The sequence below is a fragment of the Notolepis coatsorum genome, assembly GCF_963971535.1.
Source record: "Notolepis coatsorum genome assembly, contig: SCAFFOLD_299, whole genome shotgun sequence".
In the NCBI taxonomy this organism is placed as follows: domain Eukaryota; kingdom Metazoa; phylum Chordata; class Actinopteri; order Aulopiformes; family Paralepididae; genus Notolepis; species Notolepis coatsorum.
Genome location: NW_028170014.1, coordinates 77,980 through 83,640, shown reverse-complemented (window position 1 = coordinate 83,640; position 5,661 = coordinate 77,980). Strand labels below are relative to the sequence as shown.

At 41.7% G+C, this 5,661-nt stretch overlaps 1 long non-coding RNA gene across 1 annotated transcript; it reads left to right on the top strand.

The window, feature by feature from the left end:
• The first annotated feature begins 2,980 nt into the window (after positions 1-2,980).
• On the top strand, positions 2,981-4,846 carry LOC311248628. Its single transcript, XR_014620964.1, has 3 exons — positions 2,981-3,204; positions 4,188-4,325; positions 4,420-4,846. It is a non-coding gene; the product is annotated as an uncharacterized lncRNA (long non-coding RNA).
• Positions 4,847-5,661: the final 815 nt, after the last annotated feature.

Genomic DNA, 5,661 nt, shown 5'->3' with positions numbered 1-5,661 from the left:
CCTCTACAGGAAGGGACAGAGCAGGCTGTTCTTCCTGAGGAGACTCAGGTCCTTCAACGTGTGCAATAGACTGCTGCAGTCATTCTACCAGTCTGTAGTGGCCAGCGTCCTCTTCTATGCTGTGGCATGCTGGGGGGGCTACATCAACTCGAGGGACACCAACAAACTGAACAAGCTGGTGAGGAAGGGTAGCTCTGTGGTGGGAGTCGAGCTGCTCAGACTAGAGGTGGTGGCAGAGAGGGGGATGAGAAGGAAGTTGGCTGCTATCCTGGAGAATCCCTCCCATCCCCTCTACGGTGAGCTAGTCAAGAGGAGAAGCACGTTCAGTCACAGACTCATACCCCCCCCCGACACTCAACTAACCGCCTCAGCCAGTCCTTCATACCAGCGGCCATCAGGCTCCACAACAGTGGGCAGGGACTGCTGCCAGACATCCAACTACAACTACTAGGAACCTAAAAGGACAATGTAACGGACCATTTGAGATTAAACATGTCTAGACAATATCCTTTGCTGTTTACTAAATAATATTCAGTATGTATGTATGCCTTGAAATGACGTGTGGGATTTTACCCGAGTTCGATACCCGTAGGCCTATATAAATCTGTCCCTATTGGCGCACCGTAGATCAGTACAGCTGGAAGCACCTGTGAAGTGATGTAGTCGGTCGGCAGCAGGAACGTTTGGTGTGTCTTTTTGTTTCGCCTTTGTATTCCTGTGCGTCGCGACTTTTATCCTTTTGTATTGATCGTGCGTTTTAAACGGAAGAAAGGACCTTTTAGTTTACATTCCTTGGAGAGCGCAGCAAGGTATGCTTTGTTGTTTATTTGATTATGGTTGTAACTTTGTATAATGTAATTTGTGAATGAATGATTTTATGTCTTGTGTAAGAATGTAATCCTTGTAGTTTTGATACCAATGTTATTTAGTTTAGTGTTTGTACTGTGCTGTGGAAACCGTTATGTGAAATGTTTGTTTGTCTGTTTATGTACGTTTCCAATGCAGTTTTCACGGTGCTAAGATGACGTCACGGATGGACAAATAAATAAAGATCGTCTTATGCATCAGTCGAGAGTCTGTCGTTTGGATCCAAGGGCTGTAACAGACAATAACACTACCTTATGCATACCGCACCTTATGTGAATACTGTATACTTCAGTTAGTTAGTTAATTATATTGATTTGTTATATTGCTTACTGCTTGTTTTTACTACCTGTACCTCCCCTCCCCCATGCTGCTATGATGCCTGCATTTCCCCAAGGGAATAAATAAAGGAATCTTTATTTACTGTTGATACAAAGTGCCAAACTATAAATCATATGCTCCATTCTCAGAATACAGCCACCTAATATTACAACAATGTTCAATTGCTTATTGCTACAAACGCAGATCACTAAATAATATTTTTTTTTACTAATGTCTCATTACCTTCAACAACCTTGCCCAGTTGATGAGCATTGCAATACAATTGATAATCTCTTCACCACTACATAAAAGGCTGCTTATAACCCTGAAGAAAGGAGCAACATGGAGCAAGTCGGTGCAGCTGAGGTTGGCAACAAAGGACAGGGTCGTGGTCGTGGCCAAGGAAGCAGAAGAACATCTGTCTCAAATGAAATTATAACCACAATTGTTGACCACGTAATACAGTAAACCGAGGTCTAGCACTGGCTGAAGCTGGCAGGGTGGTGCAGCCAAACCTGAACAGGTCAACGGTGGCATCCCTTATACGATTTTTTACAGTAAGAGAGATACAGTAAGAGATCTCTGGAGCAGCCTTCCCCTCACTGCAGGACATTTACTCTACCAGGGCCACCAGGAGAGCACACAACATCATTAAGGACAGTGCACACCCCCAACACAGACTCTTCAACCTCCTGCCATCAGGCAGGCGATACAGGAGTCTGAAAGCCAGAACTACGAGACTGACAAACAGTTTCTACCCACAGGCCATCAGACTCTTGAATGCCTAGCCCCCCCCCCCCCCCCCCCCCCCCCCTCCACACACACCTTCTACTATGAACTATGAATCACTAAAGACACTTTTAACTGCTGCTATGACTCACTGTCACCTCCATGGAACGTGCAATTGTAACTCACTGTGCCTTGTTGTATTGTATATATATATTGTATCTATTTTTATCATATCTTATTTTCTAGCACTCACTTGTATTTAAATATGTTTAAGTTAAGTACTGTGTGATTTTTTTTGTGAAGGGTGGACTAGCAAAGTACGATTTTCATTGTATGGCAAACTGTCGTTTTAACTGTGCATATGACAATAAACAATCTTGAATCTTGAATAATGGGTAAGTCAATATGTGTAATTTACTGTACAGTAACTGTATATCGAAATTACAGTAATTGTAAAATGTATATTGTTGTCTGTTACAGTATATTTTATGAATACTACAGGTGTGAATTATTTCTGTAATTGTTATTTTTACTGTACTTTAGAACTGAAGGAGCACCACCAAGTGGAGGGCGTGGCCATCTTCTCTCTGTGCAGTACTTACAGTACTTTACAATAGTTTGTTTACTGTAACTGTTTTTGTTTTTACTTTAAAATACAGAGCATTACTGTAGGTATTTTCCTTTACTGTAATGATTCAACTTTAAATACTGTAATCAAATATTTAGTTTGTCTTTCATAAAAACACAAGCACTATACTGAAGTCTATCACATGGGTTATGAGGAAATTACCATTGCATAGTCTATTTTGGTAACAAGTATTTTGTGTTTGACTGCATTATTTGATAAATACAGTTACAGCATTGCAAATTGAGGTCCCTCCTACCGCCGTTTCAACGCCCTCTGCCGCCCGTTAACGGCTCTTGTCAAATGGTTTTATTAGGGTGGGTGCGGTTTCTGTTTTGTGCCGCCAGGAGGCGCAAAGTCAAAGTCAAGTTGGAATTATATCCTTCCTTCGAGACAACCGAACTTGCTATGCCTCCTAAATGTGAATCGGAAATACAAAAATACCGGCTACAGCAAAGACCTATGGCTATTCCAAATGGCACGTAAACCCCATTGTTTTAGTGGTTTGTCCACTAATGTCCATTATTGAGGACCAAGTACGTGCCCTTAATCGGCAGCGTGTGCCGGGAACAGTGCAGGAGTTGACGACCAAATCGACCAGGGTAAATACTGGCTGGTGTTCGGGTCACCGGAGACGCTGTGGGGAATGAACGTTGGATTAAGTGGTAAGTTAAATGATCTGATCTTCACTGTTTTATCTGCCGCTTACGTGACGTGACAGGGGCTACTGTTTCATATGATCTAACGAGTGGTGGTCACTGCTGTTTTCAAGTCCAATTGATCGCCAAATGCGAGGGGAGCACACAAACAAGAACAACTCCGTTATAATCCCATACAAAGAGCAAATTGACTGGCTTAATGCACAAAGAAAACAACACATTTCGAGTAGTCTTCCCTTGTACACATACTGTAAACAGTACTGTATATTCTCGAAGTCAACTTCCTTTGACTGGGTAGAGCAGACGGGAGAGTCGACCAAAGCAGACCCTGGTCCCCCAAGTCAAATTCTACGTATGTCTGCTCTACCCATTTCATAACAGGTGAGAATAAGGAACACATATTTATATAGTAAATTAAGTTGTATTGGCTGTGAGGCTGTAAACAGCAGATGTTAGCTGCTAGCTGATTGATTGATTAGCTAGCAGTCTCTGCTAGCTACTTCCCCATAATAGTCCATTCTCAGTGTAGCCTACATGCCTTTTTCATTTTTATATGTTACTAGTATACTATTTATCAATCACATTCAGTGTTGTTGTCCTTGCTCTAAGGACTTGTTATTGAATAGTCGTATTGCTTGTAATATACATGTCATATGTATATACTCTCTGTCAGGATCTATGGGGTAACAGTACTGTATATTTGCATATCATATTATGTCACAAATGTAACAGTACTATATACCTGTATGTCATGTATGTCCCTATGCCATAAATGTCATGATGTCATGTATGTTGAGTATGTCACAAATGTCACTATGAATTGAAAATGGGGGACCCTGATGTAAACAAGACGAAAGTCTCTCTGGTCTGCATCCCCTTAACAATTGTGTGTATTGAGCCGTACTGTATTGTATCCATTCTGCAATCTGTTAATAACGTTTTCATTCATTCATTCATTCATTCATTCATTCATTCATTCATTCATTCAGGTGCAAAGGTCAATGACCAAACACACCCAGACTACATTCCATCTGTATTCCCTTCAACATCACAGTCTACACCATCTACGTCAACGAACATCAGTCGCCATGAGCGGCGTGCAAAAAGGAACTCCTCTTCATACCATCGTAAGTGATATCATCTAGTTTTCAGTTATGTGCCAAAATCAATGGGTTCCTAAATTGCAGTTTCTTATTAGTATGGTTTTTATTTCATTTAAAGTGACTCCCCACAAGAGGACTAAACGTTGCAGCCAAGACATCCAAGTTGAGGCAGCAGCCCAAGTTGAGGAAGCAGCCACACCTCCCATCACTGAGCAGTCTCTGTTTGACGAGATGCAGTCTCTCAGAGAGGAGAGGGATGCAGCCAAGGAGGATGGTGACCAACAGAGAACCAAGGTCGAGTCAAGCTCCTTGACCGCTTCATCTGTGGACATCAATTGGCAGGCCTACAATTTCAACATGCACAACAATGCATGTAAAAAATGCTTATTTTTTTTATATACAAAAATACAAAAGTGCTATTTCAAGTTTCAACATGCACAACAATGCATAACATATGCATAACAGCAGCATTGGCAGACCTACATTTTCTCCAAGAAGGAAGCCATAACATAAAACTTCAAAAGGGCTAAAAACTAAATTACAAACATCACAAAACAAACTGGTCAGACTACTGCTTGACCTTACTCCTAGAACGCACCTCACCCCTGCCCACTTTGACAATATAGGATGGCTTAGAGTAGACGACAGAGTACAGCAACTTAGTTAGGGTTAGACTTCTTTTTCTTTTTTCTGCACTCCGGGCAATACCATGTCTTGCTTTTCGGTAGCCTTTTGAGGTTTAGACACCTGGGATGGAACCAGTCATCACAGGTGTCACAGCCAACCATGCTCTCTGATTCTGTTGTTTTACACAAGCAGTAGACTGGAGTGCTTGTGCTGCTGGCCGCCTGTTGCTCCTGTTGGGTGGGTAACACTGGTAAATTTGTGGCAACATTCTTTTTATTATTTATTTTTTATTTAAAAAATATTATTTTGTATAACTCACCCTGCCATACAGTCACAGTGACCTGCAACCACCTTTCCCGTGCCATCTAAGGCCACCCAAGGATGATGTGGATCATCATTCACTCTGTAGGATGGTCTGACATCTGCCCGCAACAAGGTGCACCTTGTCAGTTTCCGGTGGAACACGGTTTCTACCCAACCAGAGACAAAGAAGCGGTATGCCTCTAAAGACTTATAGTTCTCCATGGCTTCTGATGAGAATACACCTGAAATAATAATGTAACTCTGGCCTGATCAATATTCTTCAGTTTTTTATCTTATCTTATCTCCTATCGGTACTGTTGTCATTATATATATGAATTGAAAATGGGGGACCCTGATGTAAACAAGACGAAAGTCTTCCTCTGGTCTGCATCCCCTTAACAATTGTGTGTATTGAGCTGTACTGTATTGT